The sequence below is a fragment of the Pongo pygmaeus genome, chromosome 22 (genome assembly GCF_028885625.2).
Source record: "Pongo pygmaeus isolate AG05252 chromosome 22, NHGRI_mPonPyg2-v2.0_pri, whole genome shotgun sequence".
Taxonomy (NCBI): Eukaryota; Metazoa; Chordata; class Mammalia; order Primates; family Hominidae; genus Pongo; species Pongo pygmaeus.
This window is the reverse complement of record NC_072395.2, coordinates 48432771-48453225: the sequence shown is the minus strand read 5'-3', so window position 1 is coordinate 48453225 and position 20455 is coordinate 48432771. Positions and strand designations below refer to the sequence as shown.

The 20455-nt window shown below is 39.8% G+C and overlaps 1 long non-coding RNA gene across 1 annotated transcript in view; it reads left to right on the top strand.

The window, feature by feature from the left end:
* Positions 1-20455, top strand: part of LOC134738942 (uncharacterized) — a 348480-nt gene that overhangs the window by 232201 nt on the left and 95824 nt on the right. The window contains exon 3 of the long non-coding RNA XR_010125231.1: positions 3417-3686. This is a non-coding gene — a long non-coding RNA (uncharacterized LOC134738942). The remainder of the gene's footprint in view (positions 1-3416; positions 3687-20455) is intronic.

Sequence of the window (20455 nt, the reverse complement as noted above, 5' to 3'; positions counted from 1 at the left end):
AGTATTACTCTGGCCATATTGAAACAGTCCCTCTTGTCTTAACTCATGTTAATATTTGAGGCTCCTTTTTCCATTCTAAGATTTCTTTTACATAATGAATGCCTTTCTAGTAAGTTCTACAATTAAATTCATATAATTTTATAGCTTTTTAGTAACTTGCTTTTATCTTTCATAGTGGCTACTATTTCTTGAGAGTTTACAATACGCTAGGCACAGGGCAATGTGCTTTAATTATGTTTATCTCATGTCGCCTTCTGAATAATCCTATATAATCATCATTGTCCCCATTTTCAGGTGAGGTAATTGAGGTTAAGCAAGGTCAAAGTCAAGGTCACTCAGCTAAGTAGTGACGCAGCTGGGATTAATTTCAGTATCTGTCCTGCACTACTGCCTATTTATTTAAATAAACGACATGACTATATATCAGGTGCTTAATGAAAGATTTAGAATGGCCAAATGAATGAATTAGAAAAAAAGTCACACTGCTAAGTCATTCTGTGTCCATATGAAAGAAATCAAAGTAAAAATTACAAAGACAAGAAGGGAATAAAAATCAAAACCACATGAGTGTGGTTGCTGGGCACATCATCACCGGGAATGTTCTCTTTTGAAGTAAAGGAATATCAACTCTTAGGCCCTTCAGCAGCTTGATAATAACTTAAATGTCAATGAAATGTATTTATAGTAAAAGTGATGTTAAATACCCTTGTTTCAGTTAGAACAGGTGACAGTACAGCCAGAACATCTCAGAGTATAATATGAAACTTAACTTTTTTTCTTAAAAATTCTATTCAATAGACTTTTTGAATAGATCTGGATTCCCAATAACAACATAACAGACACTGAACAAAGGAATATTGTTAATGAGTTAATTGTCAATTAATTCAGTATTATATTTTTCTTGTTTGCCACATGATGAATTATGTGTACTAGAGCTTGATTTTCTTATTCTTAAAATAGTTTTGGAGCCAAAGTATCCCTTTTTCTCAAAAATTATTTAATTGCCAGAAACAGAATCATAAAAATAAGATTTTTTTTTCCTATTAAAAACTTCAGAATACAGACAATTTTTAGAAAGAAAGATGAGAAATCCTAATTTGGATACATATAATTTGACCTCTAACTCAGTGGTAATCAGCTCTGAGTTTGTGACACACTGAAGTGCACTGAGTTTTTTGAAAGAAGGATGTGAACTTTCAACTCTTAAAATGTGTTTCAATTTGCTTCAAATTAAAAATAAGTATGTTCACAGTAGGGCACTGAAACTGTAAAATGTTGGCAACACTGGAAGTGTACATAACATCAAATGAAAGAAGGAATGCAGAAGTTGAAAAGGAAAAAGGAAGTAATTTTATTGAAACTAACAATTATTTTATTTTTATTAAAAATAAAAGTAACCTTTTAACATGTGAAATATATGGAGAAGTGAATCTACTTACCAACTTAAAGCATTGATTGTACCAAACCAATTAAAGTTAAAGCTACTAGGTTTGTCATTTTGATCATAATGAGTCATTAGGGGAGCCTGGGAGTAACAATCCTATTTTGTAAATCAGTTTTGCTTCATAAGAGAAAGAAAAAGTAGGTAAATGAAGATGTGAGTAAGCATCTAGTATGGAATCTCTATCTACATCTATTTTTAATCAATAGAAAACATTTCTATACTATATGGCTTTAAATAATATTCTTGAAAGATCCTGGTAACTGATTTACAGTTGCCAATTATAAGAATGATTTAAGGAGTTTACATGTATTTAATTTATAATTGAAACTAAATTGTTATATTTCTCCATGCAGTATACATTTTTAGATGTTGGCTTTTGAACTATATAGAATATTGCAAAGAACTTCCAAATTAGTCATTTTTATTATTCCAAAATACTGACTGTAAGTCATTACATTTCACCCTATTAATGTCAATCAATCTAAGTAAAGAAACAAGCAATAAACTCTATTGATAGTTGTGGAGATGCAGAGTTGCTGGTAACAATAACAAGTTAATAATGCCAGAAAACAATTGAGAGGTGTTTCTTGTGTTGTTTTGCAAACACTGGTCACAGTTTCCCACAGAAGTACCAAAAACAAATAGGATGAGGAAAGAGAAATAATTGTGCAGGCTGTTTCTAACAAGTTTTGGTTAAAGGCAAATAAAATCAATCTCAAATATGAGTTACTGTAGCTGATTAAGGAGTTAAAGGAAGTAAGTTACAGGAAGCAGTTGTGTCCAGTTTGCAGTTGAAGTTAGCAGATCTTTGAAAAAAACTTTCTCTGATAACTAAGGTCAATTAATAATGACTTACATTTTCTAAATTTAGATTACTTTTCCATCTGCCTCAAAAGTGACATTTGTTTACAATAAAAACTTAAAACATCTTCCCAGAGTAACAAAAAAAGTCATTTAAAAATTCTGAATTAGCTTCTGACATGTACATTTTCTCCAATTTTAGATTGTCTGGTCTTTTCCTGTTTCCAGGTAAAGCCCAAATAATTGTTTTGCTCACTGCTTCCTTTGTTACTGAGCAGTGGCAAGAAAAGACAGAACTTGTTGAAGGAACTTGCTCTTCACTGTGTTCCATGCACCCATTTATTCCCCATTGAAATGTGTGCCGAGAGCTAGGAAACCCACAATATTTCTAAGCATGTTCTTGAAGCATGTGAGCTTTAATGAGTGTTAAGAGTACCTTATTAACTTGCTGTTGCCTGCTGAGAAAACATTGTTTATATAGAATTGGCTTATTGCTAATGAGAGAATTTATTAAGGCATAGCACAGGCAAGGCATAATATGAACACTCTTTTTCTAAATATTTTCTTTCAAGTCTTTCTCGCTCCAGTTGACGATATTAAAGAAGGGTCAGACACGTCATCACTCACTCCTTTACTTACTGGAAAAAGCAAAAAGATTTTATTAAGATTAGAAAATTTTCCCCACCCCATTTGTCTCTTCCACACCAGTGTCTCAGCAATCGCCCCATTTGAACTGTGAGATGCTAAATAGTTCAGATGTTTTCCTCTTCCTGTAATAATCATGCATATGCCCAGCTTGGATGTCTCCCCTGCCTCATGAATTTGCAGAGTGGCCCCAGCTAGGCTCCTTCTTGTCGTGGGGACAATTGCCAAGGCTGATAGAAAGAGAAAGAAATTGTGGAAAAGAGGGTTCGCTTTATTTAACAGGGCTCCAATCCCTTTAGTGTCTGTAGTTTTGGGTCATGTGCCCTGATCCCTCCAGCCTTGGTTCCTCTCTCTCACTTTACACTGTGTGCCCTGACCATTGGCTGGTCCTGAAACATGGCTTATGTGGCACTGGTATGTACCTTGTCATCTACACAGCTGCAGAGCCCAGCTATCCCAAAATGGTGGTAGATGCTAGCAGGTGATGGGCAGGACTGATCTCCCTTCTCCTGTCTTTATTCGCTAGGATCCAAGTAAATTCTAGTGGGCAAGAGGAAGAGAAGAGAAACTACAACATCATTATCTTACTGCTGAAGGCAGCAGATTACGGACCCCTGACTGTGATGTGTCAAATGCACTATGTGACAACCAAGACCCTACACATCTAGGGGGCACTTCAGGATTCCTCCAGGCGGCAGTTGCTGGCCTAGACTCACTTCTTCAGGAGGGAGGTTCGCCCTGGAAAAGCTGATCTGCATTTCTGCTGGAATCGATGCTGTGGAGACTGAATACATTGGTAAGTAGTTTAGCAGCTAGTTTGGTCTCAGCTGGCAACGATTATGGATTGGGGTGCTCAGAGCAAGAATGCACAAATGGTCTGGAGAAAAATCAGCAATGAAACTCTACATTTTTTGTAACATCTAAATCAGCAAAGAAAAACGCTGCAGAATAGTTTCAGGTGTCTAGGAGAATACGAAGAGGGCTCCAGGCAGGTTAATGGACAGATATTCCCCCAATGTCCTTCGTTCTGCACCTGAACTTCTTGGAGGCCATGTTGCCTGCTCTCTGACCATCCTTTCTCCCTTGCTCTGTCCTCACTGATTCTTGGTTCTCTTGGTGTTTTTGGTCTCATTCCCACTTTCCCCCCTGGCCCTCTGTGGTCCTAGCTTTTCATCCCAGAAGCCCCTTGTCATGGCCAGAATCTAGTTGTCTTCAGAAAATTAATCATATGTCAATCTTGGTTGTCCCTAAAAATCCAGGACCAGCAGTCACCTATGAATTTCTTTTGTGGGTCTCAGTAAAAATACAAAGTTAAAAGACACTGGGAGTCACAGTAGCTCAAACACTATCTTTTAAATCTCACGTGACTGCCCTCCCTCAAATAGGCTGTTCCCAGTTCTAAATGAAACAAAATTCCCCTCTGTGATTCTGTTTCATTACCCTCCAAGATTTTCTTCATAGCTCTGATCACTATTAAAGATGGAAACAAAATAAAAGCATGAAGAAATAAATTCCACCGCATGAGCCTTGCACCATGCCAGGCACATGGTAAGTGTTGATTCAGTGACTAAGTAGATTTTTTTCCTGCTTCCATAGTGGGCTACATCTAGCTTCAGTAGCTTACCCAACAAATGGTATGTTGTTTATAAGAGAAAAAGTATTGGAGATACTTTCCTGCTTTCTGAATTCCGTTTTGTTTCATGATCACTCTTAGATTTGTTAACTGTGGGCATAAGAGCATCTGATATGAATATGGTTCAAGTTGAATCAGCACAAATGAACATCATCATAATCATAAGAAACTGAAAACTGAGAAAAAGTATCCTCAATACTTTTTCTGGTATTGATAATATTTCTGGTACTGATAATATTTCACCTGAATATTTTGCAGTGTTTTGGGTCTATTTCAGCAGATTTTTGATAGAACACCCTGAAATCCTCATATGAGTCATTAAGGATTTGATTGAATTCAGAATCAAATGTGGGTGGGAAAATGGTCTTCTTGATAATCCATGATTAAGCTTTTTGACTGTTTGGTACTTTTTTTTTTTCGTGGTCTTATCCAGCCAAACCACTCTTCAGACGACACTCCTGTTACCCCACACAGAGTAAGTCTGATCACACAAAAGCCCTCTGTGTCATGGCCCTTTCAACGCCCGTCATCTCTACTTTGAACAAGGGGTATGTTGTTGAGCTCTGCGGCATGAGTTATCTCAGAAGTGGCGCCATCCTTGCTGTCAAATAGCACAGTGACGGAGCGTTTCACAGCGCTTAGGGTTACATGAATTCAGCAGTGTCGTCCAGTTCTGTGGGCACATGGCATAAAGGTCAAAATTGTAGATTCGATGACTTTGGGGCGAGTGAGGTCTGTTTTGTTTCATGACCATTGTTAGATTTGTCAATTGTGGGCATAAGAGCATCTGATGTAAACATGGTTCAAGTTGAATCAGCACAAGTGAATCACTCTTACTTAAGAAACTGAAACAAAAAAACAAGCACAAACCAACATGGTAGCCTTTGGTGAACTTGCAGGCAAAATATCAATCTCTTTTTCCTCCCTTCCTCTCTCTTCTCTCTCTTTCACTTTTTATATATGATCATTATTTAACGAACTGAATGACAATCAGATATATCATTTTTATCCTGGACTGTGACTTTAAGAAGACATTATTTATGAAACACCTACTGTGTCACTACTCATGGGCATTGTAGAGCAAGATCAGCATCTCTCTCTTCCTTCCCTCCTTTGCGGTTGACCCTCTGCAGGTGTCTCAAGGACCATGGCGTTGACTTCTTGTTTATGTTACTGAACTTCATGGTTAACAAAATGCCGTTTTCCATCTAATGAATTTGCCCTGCAGGCACAGGAAAAGAGTTGGTTCCACCATTTTCAGAGGCCAAGCAACAATAAATTTTGCAGGATTTTGTTGACGTTAATTGGGTTTGTATTGGTGTGAGACATTCTTGCTCCTGCCTCATTTGTCTTCTGAATCATTTGAATCGCCCACGTTCTGGGCCAGCCAGTCATTCAACCATGTGATTCCAAGCTTAACAATATATCCGAGTCACTGGTGGCTCAATCACACTTTAGTTTATTGCTCAATAAAGTAATAATAACAATAAGTTCAGACATTTAACCAGGCTGCTTTTCTCCAGGGGCAAAATAAAGCTTTCCAGTTTAAAAGAGGGCTTGCTTTCATTTCTGTTTTTTTTTTTTTTTTTCCCAAAGAAATAAGTCAAAATGCTTTTGGTATTAACAAAAGACCCTTTCCAGAGGTGTAGCTACTAACACCTGGAGAAAATCCTAAGAACCAGAATTGAAGACAAAATGGAGAAGACATGGGGGCGATTATTGTTTGTATGATGGAGACACATACTCACACTCATGCACACACACAAATACAAGTTGTTTTCTCTTATAAAAATAATTACTGCCCAATTCTTATGTTATTATAAAACTATGATTTGCAAATGTGTCTGTTGAAACAGTCTTGCTGTATGGTTAGGTGGCAATAATATGTGAATAAGTTCTCGCTTTGTTTTTATTGTGGGCACTAGCTCGTGCAATGTGCTTGTGTATGTAAGAAGTTTTGATGTCAGTTGTGTGTGATTGGAGGCATAGAAAGCTGCAGGCAAATTTGTAAATGGGTCTTTATATCTGCAAGTTGGTTACTAGACCATTGCTATCTTGGTGAAGGGCCATTTTAAAAAAATTCAAATCTGTTGAGAACTGATGCTTTGGAAAAATACAATGAAAACTAATGATTAGAAAGTCAGTCATGCATTTGGATGTCATGGTGATATTATATTGCTGTAAAACTTTCTAAGTACTTAACTTCCAGTCTCTGTGCTTATCTTGATGCAGACTGGTTACAAATAGTTCCTGGATCTCACTGTTCACAGACCTTTCTTTCAGTAGCTCCATCCTGGACTGCTCAAATGCAGAGAAAGCTCTATTCCATGCTTAAAATAAATGAGATATCACTTAAACACATTGGGGATTGAAAAAGAAAACAAAACAACCAGTTGTAAACGAATGAGCTTATTAAATTGTCAATGTAATAGGGTTCTTTTTTAAAGACTTTTTTTTAAACAGCTCACTGTTTTGAAATACCAAAAAAAAAAAGTGCTTTTAAATTAACTTCAATGTTTGTCCAGTCCGAATCTAACACATTTTTGAATCTTGTCAATGATCAGTGTGCCAGTGGTGGAAACATTTGCAAAGGTGCTGTTTTCTCTAAATTTGCTTCACTATTTTGTATAAGCATTATTATGAAATTCCTTCTAAATCCCTAAAAAACATATGCTCCTTTATGCCACTTTATTACTGGACACTGTTTTCTAGGATACATATAATCACATATGTTTTTATGACTGAGGTGTATCTTTGTGAAATGGCTGGCAGAGCTCAGGGGAGACATTGGCCTGTCCCCACATTGAGAGAAAGACAGTCAATTTTTCACTCTGTTTTTAAAAAGGTACCAAACCAATCAGGATTTCAAAAGTGCGTTGCCCAAATGTTGAGACATAGAGTCAGTTTGGACTTTGATATACTTTTAGTGCTGGTGTGTATGCTCAGACATCCATGTCTGTACAGATACTGCCTGAAATAGTTTGATCCAGAGTTCACATATTGCTGAGAATATAGGTTTGCCCTTGTGACCAGTGTAACAGTCTCCCAAACCAGATAGAAGTGCAGAAGTTCAAGCTGGTGTGGCAGATTTGCTCAGTGAAGTCAGTGGAGCCCAAGATCCTTCTGTCTTGTTTGTCCATCATCCTAGCATGTTGGTCACACTTGCGTGGTCCGTGGTGGCTCATGGCCAAGCTGCTTTCTAGTCAACAAGAAGGGGAGTGTGAAGGAGCAAGGGAGAACATGGAGCAAGGGAGAACATGGGCTCCCCTTTTGGGGCATGACCTGTAAGTTTTATACATTTCTTCCTTTCACATTCTATGGGACCATCTGCTCTAAGATAAGCTCAGAAATTGAGAGTCAAGCACTTAGAATGTTTTATAACAATATGGCATTGCCTTAAAATCCAAACACGTGTTTATTTCATTATTTGGAGATATAAAGGCCCATTTGCAAATCAGCCACCCAGCTGTAAAGAAGAAAATGTGCTTGTTTTCTGGACTGCCGCGTGCCCGTCAAATATGGAATTATTGTGGGGGGCCAGCAGTATCTGTACAGGCGCCTTTCCAACTCCCGTGTCTTGGTTAACTTTGCTTCTCAAATAGTGTCAATTATTTGCCTTATTGTTGTGTTCTGAGAAGTGAGGCCATGATGTACATACACTGTGGATTTACCAGGAACTCCTTCACACCACCTTGGCTTCCTCTCAATGCCACTTTACTGCATGTCGACAACTTCCACCTATTTGATCTTAGCGTTGAAGGGAGATTTTCCTAGGATCTAAACCATGAAGATTTGTGATGAAACATGCAAGAAAGCTGAAGTTCCTTAAACCAAATGCTGCAAGGTGGGAAGTGAATAAAACCTAGTTTTAGATGGCCTCTGCAGAACATGCAGGAATTGAACACACACACAATACAGGGAGCCTGTGGGTCAAATGCAAATGTGGATAGCTTAGTATGATGGTGGTAATAACATGGGGGTAAAATCTTGGCAGAGTTGCCTTTCTGGAAAGAATTCTAGGTGTCTCCTGAACAGTGAACTCATAATTACATCTTGCAATTCAGCCGTTTACTCACCACCAATGGAAATCCCTAGGGAGGGGGCTGAAGGACAGGTCTTCCTGTGCTTTCTTTAGCTTCTGTGACTGTTGAAGAGTTTGAGGCTCTCCTCTTACCTCCACCCCACATCTGACCTGGCCTGTCCAAAGCCCATTGTGCAGCATCCTGAACCCCATTACTGTTTCTCCTCTGATGTCTTTTCCTCCTTCCCTACTTTGTTTTAAAATGTTTGGGCCATGGCTGTTGAGATGGCCATGGCTTTAAACAAATGGAAACACTGAACTTGCCTGCTCTATGGAATTGGTTACTCATGCTTGAATGATGGATGGCATCTTCCCTGCTTGTTGGGATAGAGGCCAGAATGATGTCACTGTGGAGTCTGAACCAGGCTTTCTGTTGGGGTCTTATGGAAACTTTATCTGAAGGACATAACTAGGTGGAAGGGATGGACTGAGCAGTGGCAGGCAGTGAGAAGCAGCTATATTGCTGCATTCTGGTCAGGAGCACTGTATAAAGACACTCACAAAGGGAGGGAGGGGTGAAATGACCACCTGCATCAAGGATGAGCAAGGGCAGCAGCAATCAGGGACTCCCCGCAGGGCATTGGGCTGCTAATGCAGAGGCCAGAAGCGATTTGGTCGAAGTCATGGAGAGGCTTCCATAGGGGAGAGGCCAGTGCAAGGAAGTCCTTATTCTTATTTTTGTTTTTGTCTTGTTTGTTTTTTTAATTTTAATGTCTGACATCTGAATGTCTCTCAGGAAGAGCTCTGTCTTTATTTAGAAAGTTACCCGGGCAAGCTGTTTGGAGTTGAGATGGGATTCAAAGGGCATGGGTTTGGCTGCAGACAAGAAAGCCAAAGGGTTACAAAAGAAAGAAATTGAATTTGAATAGTAGTCATATAGATATATGTATATAGTCAATGTGTAGTCCGTTATCCCTCACTCCCCTCTCACCCTTTCCCCCAAGTCCATACATTGTGTCATTCTTATGCCTTTGCACTCTCAAAGGCATATATATATATATGTGTGTGTGTGTGTGTGTCTTTGTTAACCTTGCTTCTCAAATAGTGTCAATTATTTGCCTTATTGTCATTATATATATACATATATGTGTATACGTGTATATACATATATGTGTATACGTGTATATATGTGTATACGTGTATATACATATATGTGTATACGTGTATATATGTGTATACGTGTATATATGTGTATACGTGTATATATGTGCATGCATATGTGTATATATGTATATGTGTGTATATGTGTATATATGTGTATATGTGTATATATGTATATATGTGTGTATATATAGATGTGTGTGTGTATATGTGTGTGTGTATATGTGTGTATATGTGTATATGTGTATATATGTGTATATATGTGTGTATATATATGTGTATATATATGTGTGTGTGTATATATATATATGCCTTTGAGGGTGCAAAGGCATATATATACTTGGTGATGGGTGCACCAAATCTCACAAATCACCACTAAAGAACTTACTCAGGTAACCAATCACTATCTGTTCCCCAAAAACCTATGGAAATTAAAAAAAAAAAAGAAATTGAATTTGAGGGTTACAGAGATACAGAGAAAGAGAGGAAGAAAACTGGAGCCCAATCTGTCAGAAATTATAGAGGAAGTTAAGAACAGGAGTGTTTCAACATTGTAAATTTACTAACAACCACTCAGTTGTCTACTTTAGACAGGTGAATTTTATGACATGTAAATTATATTTCAATAAAGCATTGAAAGAAGAAAGCACAAGTGTGTCTGATACACAATTTCAGGTTGCTTGCATTGCTGCAGTATAACCTCCAAATGCTCTGCAGAATTGAGCAAGCCTTATGAAAGGATTTGTTTAGTTGCTCGGTTTTGGTGGAAATCTAGGAATGGAGGAGGATTGCATACTTGGCTTAACATGGGTTGGAAGGAGATAGTGTGCACTGGAAGAAGAGATGTTCCATAGATTCCTAGCTCACTGGAACCTGGGGCTTTTGGCCAGAAGTGTCCGGGAGAATGAAAGTCCCCAATAATTTGCAGAAATCCTGGGAACATTAGACTCACAATGTAGACAGGAGGATTATCTGGATATTGTGGACTGGTGACTATGAGTTTCTGTTAAGTACAGTAGAATGTTTCTAGCATATAACTTATGTTTACTTTTATGGAATGCCCATGGTTCTGGTTACAGTTATATTATGCAAATTCAGCTTTTTCAAAAGCACATTCCTGGGAAATAATGACTCCAGAAGATTTGCAGTGAGAAAAAGGACTAGATGGTCAAGTAAGTGTTAGGGAACACTGCAAACTCTGTTCCGTCTCTGAGAGTCACAATGTAGAATAACATATTAAAGGCTCTAAGAAGGTCTGCAGTAGGGCCCACGTTTGTTTAGCCTGGTATTTCCCATACCTAGTTGACTCTGACCTCTTTTCAAACAGCACACATTAACAGGGAAAGTCCTGGGAAACATGCCTGTTTTATCTTTGAGCAAAGACCGTATGCCTGGAGCCGGAATGGAACTCTGCATCAGTCCATGCCTGATATTTTTTCATTGATTCCTTCATTCTTTCAGGGCTGGGAAGCCTGTGTTGCTTTGTGTTTGTCAAAAGCAGCAAACTGTTGAACAATAATCATTCAGCAACTACAAAATGTATCCAGGGAACTGGTGCTGTCAGATTTGGATATTAGTCTTTGGTGGCCTAACTCTAGTAGTTAATACACAATGATAATGCAAATGCAAATGAAATTAGCAATGCAATTTGGTTTATCTGCAATTAATATGGTGTAGGCATATTATTACTGGCCTACCGCCGGCTAACGTCAGCCTCTTTTTCATGATGCTTGGTAACACAGTGCGTCAACATTTCTAGTTGGATTCTCTGCCTTGCAATCAATTGTCACTGCTACATGCTGCATATAATTTTGTTTTATACCTTCTGAATAATGGTCACAAATACAGCAGATGTTCCTGACTGCTTAGGTGAATGCCAAGTATTGGACAGGAGGGAATAAAATAAAAATAGTTTAGAACTCAGATACAGTAAATATGGTGGGGTAGAAACTAGCGGAAAGGAATACTCTAATCATTGTATTAGACAATTCACTTGTACAACTACGTAGTGATGCAGTTCTCCATGTTCTCTCCCTGATGCTGTTCTCGTAAATATCTGTTCATTTCTACCTTTAGCTAGGGTCTGATAGAATTCTCATAACACATTAGAAGGATATTGTTTGACATTGCAAACTTCTCTGTGGTTCAAAAGTGGGTTGGGGGCTGATTTGTGCTGCCCGTGATGGCTTCTTCTGCTGTGTCTTTTAATGACTGTTGGCACGAGAGGGCATTCTCCAGCCACTCTCCATCCTTTTCCCAGTTTTTACGCATTTTAAAATTTTCCTAATTTCTCCTCTGGAGTGTTGTGTTTTTTCTTCCTGCTTTTTAGTGCTTTCCATTTTTTCCTTGTCTTGTGAACCAGTCTATACACCACTTCATGTGAGGGTATGCAACAATTTTGGTAGAATTCTGGGTGTCTGTCTCTGATATTTAAGTGTTAGTGAAGTGATTTGTGAAAATCTTAGATAGATCTAAGATAACATAACAAATTTCATCTTGAGGAATGCTGTCCTTGATGTGAAAGTGAAGAGAAGTAGCGGAGTGGGCTCATGAGGTTAGCAACAAGAAGGAGCTAGCACATAATGGCTTATGTAATGGAACCATTTAATAAAAATAGATACAACATACTAGTGTAATTAGATGAAAAGGTCATAGAAATCATCAATTTAGATGGAGGTGATATGAGAAATAGGACTTAAAACTTCCAGGAAACTGTCTCCTGGAGATTATTTGAACCACAAAACGTGTTTTGCATTTCCAGCTTAATTGCCAGAAGTACGAGGCCATCCATGGCACAGTGCAAGATCTCTGCAGAGCTTCCCTAACTGGAAGTGTTCAGGGGTAGGTCTCATGCATTACTAATGCTAGAACAATGGAGCTGCTGAAACTCCCGCTCCGTGAAAGCGACCAACCTGATCCTTGACTGGTGTTACTGAGTTTCTTCACGGGATAATTGCGTTTGATTTCTTTAAAGAAAAATGTCCAACTTTTCTATTACTGAAGAAAACAAGAAATAACTTCAGTTGTGCTTTAACAAGAAATAGCTTCAATTGTGCTTTACCAACTTTTATCTCTAAGATGTGTGAATTTTGCTCCATGACAGTTTCCTGGTATGTCTTCCAATGGGACATTCACGGTCCTTTGTTTTACTGTTTTTCTGTCAAACCCATCTACATCTAAGGTGAAATTAAGGGCTGTTCCCTTTTGAGATGACCCCTGTCTGATCTCTGCAGATGCCACCTTTGGCTGATGTTCTTACTCTCTATGATAGACTGTCAACAATTGTGTGGTAGGCTCCTTTTTATTTTGAGCTGAAGTTTCGCTGTGTCACCCAAGCTGGAGTGCAGTGGCACAATCTTGGCTTACTGCAACCTCCGCCTCCCGGGTTCGAGCAGTTCTCATGCCTCAGCCTCCCGAGTAGCTGGGACTACAGGTGCGTGCCACCATGCCCGGCTAATTTTTGTATTTGTTTTTTAGTAGAGACGGGGTTTCACCATGTTGGCTAGGCTGGTCTCAAACGCCTGACCTCAAGTGATCTGCCTGCCTTGGCCTCCCAAAGTGCTGGGATTATAGGCATAAGCCACTGTGCCGGGCCGGTAGCCTCCTTCTCACTCATATCTATGGTGTCCTGACTTCTTCCTTCTCACCAGAAGTGCCTTACCAAGTGCTTGGCTCATGGTGTGTACACAATAGATGTGTATGAATGAAATAATAAAAGAAAAGAGAATGACATTGGTTTACTGAGAGCTGGCAACAGGAGTATGCATAATGACTGCTCCTTGTGGTGGCAGAAAGTGAGCCTGCCTTAAAGAACAGACGAGCACTTCTGACTTCAGGGACCCAGCACTGGGCACAGGCAAAGGCACCTTGAGATGTTAAAACATCCACTGTAGCGACTAACACCATTCAGGAAAATGCTTCTCCACCTCTGTCTTCTGCTCCTCAAAGCAAAAGATAATAGTCCAAATGCCATGAAAGAATGTGGGTCTATTATTGACAAATAAAAACAAGGGATACCCAATTAAATTGGAATTTCAGATCAACAAGGAATAATACTTTTAGTATAAGTATGTCCCAAGTATATTATAGTTGATCTGTCAATAGTATTAGTTACTTTTGTTCTTAGAGATGGATACAGCTTAGGAGAAGGAAGAGAAAGAATAAATTAATGAACTTGTCCTGTCTTTCAGATATGGTGGCAATATATTCTTGCAGTATGAATTATCATTTTCCAGTAGTTCCAAACATCCATCTTCTTGCTTCTCTTTGTGTTCCAGTTTGTGGTTTGGAAGAGTGCTCATGAACCAGTGAATTAGCTTGGTGTTCTTAATAGGTGAGCTCATGTTACCTGAGAAATATTTTGTAACATTACACAATTGCTATTATTCTTGAATTTGTGTATAGGTGTGTTTGATGTAACACGTATAAAGCATGAAAATGATTTTTCACATATCCTTAGATATTTATGTATTACTTAGATGTTGCTTTAAGAAATGGTGAAAACAGAAATATAAGTAATAGCAATCTATAGGATGAAGTTAAAATATTTTGTAATATTTTCTATTTGAAGATGATATGTAAAATTAATGTGTTGTTTCCAAATTTAAGTACTACTTTAAATCTGTTATTGATAATTCTGCTCACTACTGCCTGAACAAAGTGTTTCTTTGAAATTGAAATTAATAAAAAAACTGTCTTGTCTCAGGTGGTATTACAGTCAATGCAATGCACTTTATGTGAGAGCTTTGCTTATAAAGACATGTGAAATGAAATAAATAGGCCAGGTGCGGTGGATCATGCCTGTAATCCCAGCACTTTGAGAGGCCCGAGGCAGGTGGATCACCTGAGGTCAGGAGTTCAAGACCAGCCTGACCAGCCTGGTGAAACCCCGTCTCTACTTAAAACAGAAATATTAGCCGGGCGTGGTGGTGTGCACCTGTAATCCCAGCTACTTGGGAGGCTGAAGCAGGAGAATCGCTTGAACCTGGGAGGCGGAAGTTGCAGTGAGCCAAGATCACGCCACTGCACTCCAGCCTGGGCAACAGAGTGAGACTCTGTCTGAAAAAAAGAAAAAAGAAATGAAAGAAATAAATGTTAGGGAATAAACATATAATATTTAATTAATTATATACATTTTAATTTTATCACTCTACCGAAGATGCTGACCCACCAGCAGAACACTTAAACATATCTAATAATAGGAATTATTACATTTTGCTGGTACTTGGTTGTCTAAAAATCATAGTTTCAGTTATTTTCCTATGTTGCTATTATAAAGGTGTAATTGTCAGGTTGAGGGACAAGACACACATGTTGCTTAATAGTTTATCTGAGTCACAGCATATAGATACATAGGTGAGGGAGTGTGTTAGATCTTGCCCTGGGCTCTATAAGTGTTGGGGACTAGGCTGCATGGAGAGGCCAGCATTGTACCTTCTTTTCCCCCAGAATCTGGTTGAGCCTTGGACATAAATGGTTCTTACTTTCCTGTCACTTTCCCTCAGTGAGATATAAAGACACCTGTATTAGTCAGCTCAGGCTTCCATAATAAAGTGCTGCACCCTGAGAGGCTTAAACAACAGAAACCCAGGGTCTCTTAGTTCTCAAGGCCGGTAACCTGAGATCAAGGTGTCAGCCGGCTTGGTTCCTCTCAGGCTGTGAGGGAGAATCTGTTCCAGGCCTCTCCTCCAGCTTCTGGGGGTTGCTGGCAATCTTTGGTGTTCCTTGTGGATGCATCTCTCCAACCCTTTGCCTATCCATTCATTTGGGAGTCTTCCCACCCGTGTGCATGGCTCTGTGTCCAAACTTCCCCTTTTTATGAGAGCACCAGTCATATTGGATTAGGGACTCATCCTAATGACCTCATCTTAACTAACTCCACCTGCAATGACCCTATTTCCAAATAATGTCACATTCTGAGTACTGAAGGTTAGGACTTCAATGTACACATTTTTGGGGAGGGGGACACAATTTAACCTATGATATGGTTTGGTTTTGTGTCCCCATCCAGATCTCATCTTAGATTGTAATCTCTGGATGTGTTGTGGGAGGAACCCAGTAGGAGGTAATTGAATCATGGATGTCATTTTCCCCCATGCTGTTCTCATGATAGTGAGTGAGTTCTCACGAGATCTGGTGGCTTTATAATGGGCTTTTCCCCTTTTGCTCAGCACTTCTCTTTACTGCTGCCATGTGAAGAAGGATGTGTTTGCTTCCCCTTCCACCATGATTGTAAGTTTCCTGAGGCCTCCCCAGTCATGCTGAACTGTGAGCCAATTAAACCCTTTTCCTTTATAAATTATCCAGTCTTGAGTATGTCCTTATAGCAGCATGAGAACTGACTAATACAACCCATAATGACACTCAGTGTTGTCCACTGGCTGAAGGGGGAATTTAAGGGAGGTTCTTTGGAATTGAGGTGGAGGGGTGGCCTGGGGTTGAGGGTGGGGATTGAAGTTAGGATGAAGACCAGACATGGAACACCATTCACACATTTTCGGTAACTGAAAAAAGCCTACAGTGTTTATTTTCTTTTTCTTTTTTGGTGGAGGGTAGTGATGGGGATGGAGTCTATCAATGTGTCCCTGCATCCAGATATTCCTGATATCCAAGGGCAACACCACCCTGCCAAGTCTGAAGTTGGGCACATACTCCACTTGCTACTTTTTGAGCAGAAGCATAATTTTCTCTTCAGAGGAAGAGTTAGAGAAGATAAAGATATAAGTTATTTTTATAAGGATATGTTAATTTAAATTTTAATTGTATTTCGCTTAGGTCACATTAACACAAAGCATAAAACTGGCACATTCATTAAACAAGCCACTGTTTCCTAGGTTAAACATGGAATGATGAAATTAAAATGTCTAGGTTTGGAACGGTATCATAGTCAAGGCTATTCATTATGCTGTATTAAATGCCAAAAACATATACCGGATTTTGAAAAAAAGGAAACCCACAGTTAAAACATTCAGATACTCTGCTTTTGGCAGGTCTGGCTGTGAATGGAAAATGCCCACAATGCAAGGGCAGGCAGAATCAGCTTGGCCCTAGGAGGGCTGTAAATAATTATTTCTGGAATGGAGAAACATGAGCTAAACATCGCAATTGCCTATGTTTACAATACTTCAATTTGCAAATTTCAAGGTATTGTTCTACCCTGTCAGATAAATACATACTACAGTAACACTGTGATCATTTTGATGCCTTCACCAGGATAGAAACCTTCATGGAGGAAAAGAGTTGCCTGTGAGGTTTAGCTTATTAAATCTGTTTGAGATTTGTCTCATGACTTCCATCGTTACCTGTGCATGGGTGTAATCTCTGAGTGCATAGTCAGGACCCTCCTGAGTGAGTTTTGTTTTGTTTTAGGTAGGTCGTGTCAGGAGGTGAGTGGTAAATATCACCCTGTCTTTGACAAAACTCCTACCTATGTACCTGGAAAATATACATCTTTTGGACAGTTGACTGTCCTCCCATAAGAAGATGGACAAGCTTCTTGAGGATGCAGGTCACAACTTGGAATCAGATTTGAATCCAATTTCTTTGGCCACTTTTATTTATGTATTGTTGAGCCTGAAGTTGAGGCATGCATCCATTTCTTACACTGCAGGATAGGAAGTGGGATGTCAAGTGGAGTGGCTGTGATGATGAAGTGAGATCCTGAATTTAAGACAATTCCTGACAGGTGGTAAATGCTTTTAGGGAGACAATTCCCCAAGGTCCCTCATGGTTCTGCATGTCTTATAAGAAGAACAGTAACTACATTTTTTTCTGGACTATCTTTTCAAGATGTTTGTTTCGTGCACATCCTTGGATGGTAGAGAGAGTGTATCCTGCTGGGGCAAAGGGTTTGGCAGGTTTGCTTGCAGCCCTTTATGAAGATTTGAATTTTCTAAGCTTGTAGCTCCTCAGTTGTGACACAAACTCACTGTGTATGCAGCCTCCACTTGGGCTTCTCCTCCTCACCTCCGCAAGGGTTGAGGGGTAAGGGAAACCAAAGTAAATGCAAACTTCATGCTGCCTGCTGTGCTGTGAGTAATGAAGTTCTTTGTCTCTGACCCAGGAGTCTCCTGTCTTCTACCAGCATCCATGAAATTGTGGCGGACTAACTTGTTAACTTGCAAGTAGGTTATAATTTCAGACCCTTCACAGTTTTTGACAATGCTCAATATATAATCATTTTTTATTATCAAATAACAAGTGTTTTGAAGGCAGGGACCATGCTGCTCATTGTAGCATCTGCAAGCCTAGTATAGAATGGACTCACAGTGCATGCTTATTGAATGAATTAAATTGGACTGGCTAGTTTTAAACTCAGTTTTTTCTTTCTCAATTAACTCAAACTCAACAACACCTGCATTAGGGCCAGACAGTGAAGAGGAAGAATAGAGGGAGGAAGGCTGATGGGGAGGAAGAGGAAAAATCCAAACACCTTGATTTCTTTTGTCTTGTTGCACTCGTGATCCCCTTTACAGATATTTATTTTCAGGAATAACATATCTCTAACCCTATATCCTCTTCATAAATGCATGACAAAATGACAAGGAATGAATGCATACAACACAGAGTGATTATGTACCAGTGTGTGTAGGACAGGGGCATAACTAGCAAAGAAGCGCCAGTACAAGGTCTAATGAGATCCTTCTTCATGCATGGCAAGGAGAATTCTGATTTCATCCTTCCTCCCATGAGCAGGGGATGTGGGGGTGCTGGAGGCAGAACAACAGAGAGCTTCTTCAGTGGAGAAGAAAACATGGTCAAAGAACTGGCAGCAGACTCCCCAACTCTAGGGAGGGGGCTTCTGCCATTCCAGTTGCTGCTCAAGAGTGTGCAGCAATTGGCCAAAAGAGCAAGGAAATTGAGGCCAAGTAGGTGTCTCTAGATAGGACTGCAAGCTTTGTAGAACAAACAGCAACTATGATCATCCTCCCTGCCCCAGCTGTAGCTCAGCATGCTTTATGCTGTCCTGCTAGCTATCAGCCACTCAGCCCCAACAGTACTCCTCCCCACCTCATCCTTGGAAGGAGCTCATTTGCACCCCTGAGGGACTAAGGCTCTATGCAACAACCTGGCTGAGTCTGTGGAGCTGTGCCTTTGGGCAGGAGGCAGAGTGTATTGTGTTTCCTTGATTAGCATGCCTATCATTTATCAAACATTGCTTGAGTGTCCAGGCATTTGTATTTACTTCTTTCTTATTTTCTGTGTTCTTGAAGCCCTGGCACCTGTGGTCTCATGGGTCAGGAGGGACTGCCCCTTGGAGGGGAGAGGGTTAGCTAATTCCCAAAGATAACAATCAACTAACTTAGAAGAGCACCTTTCATATGCAAGCCAATCAGTCCGAAGCCCATACCCTGCCAACCACCTCTGGGCCACTATTCACCTGCCCTAATCACACCAAGGGCAGTTGTTGGACAACCCAGGACAGCTGCTAAACCCTCGAGCCTGCAGAATTATTCAAGCTAGCTAACCCTAAACCTGCTTAGCTTGCTTGTCCTGCTATACTCATTCCTTCCTTGGAATCCCTCATAAAGCCTTTTTCATGCCTTCCACTCACTCCCTCAGCCTCGTGACCAACGCTGGTGCTTCCGCATATGACCCTGCATGACATGTCTGCCTCCTCCTCGGGGGAGCCGTGAGTCATGAGCCATCTTTGCAATTGTAGTCCTTTCCTGAGCTGTTGGCCTTATAGTCCTTGGATAATCATAAAACCCACATTTTAAAACAGCATTGCCCTCTGCACTGAAAATAAGATGAGCTTGTGTTAGGGCTTAAGGGAGAACTTTTCTTGGTTTTTGTTAAAGAAAATACATTTAAGATTTGTGTAAGAATTCTTTGTTTTGATTTCCGGTTGGAAATTATAGAAATAGAGCAAGACAGAGTTGCAAGAAGTTTTGCCTTATCCATAAAGGAATGGATGGAAAAATTATGAAATGTCCATAGCCTGGAATACACAACTATTAGACAGACTGAGTCACAGCTATAGGGGTTGACGTGGAGGTGTTTTCCTTTCTCTTTTTGGGAGAGAAAAACAAGATGCAGAGAAGTGTTTGTCACGGGATTCTACTTTTTAAGAAAACAATGACATAAAGGATGTATCTGTGTGGATATATGTATACGTGTCTGCATAAAACTAGATGAACATGAGGAGGAACATGGAAGGGTGCAAGCTAAGTTGATTGTATGAGTTAATGTGGGTGGATGTTGGGGAGCAGGGAGAATAGAGAGGCCAAGGAAAACTGAGAGAGAAAAGAGAGCACTTAAAATATCATATCCACACTTAAATGTTTATATTAAATTATTAGTATTAATATGTATAGATACATTTTAAAGCTCTATATTTCAGTGGTTCTGCTCTTTAGCAGAATTTTACTCTATGACTCAAGATATGTGTTAATATCATTCTTGTGTGACTTACTTTTAAAGGGAGATGAAGATAGATTTGCCTGCCATCCATCCCGCCTGTTGAATGCAGGCAAAGAGAGTCGTTGAGTTTTAATGTCTTACTGCCAGGCAGACGTGGGCTAGACTTGAATCACCACCTCCCCAGTCAGGTCTCTGATGTGTAAGACAAGCAGCATGGGAAGAACCAGCTGCTCTGCTGAAGAGACTCCTGTCTCTCCAGATAGAATGGAGCGTTTCTGTCCCTCGGGTTCCAGACCACCACAGACTCACCAGCTCCAGCCCCTGCGGTCACTTGGCCAGACAAAAGCAAGTTCTTTTCTCACAGCACAGGGCCTCCTCTTCTGCAAAC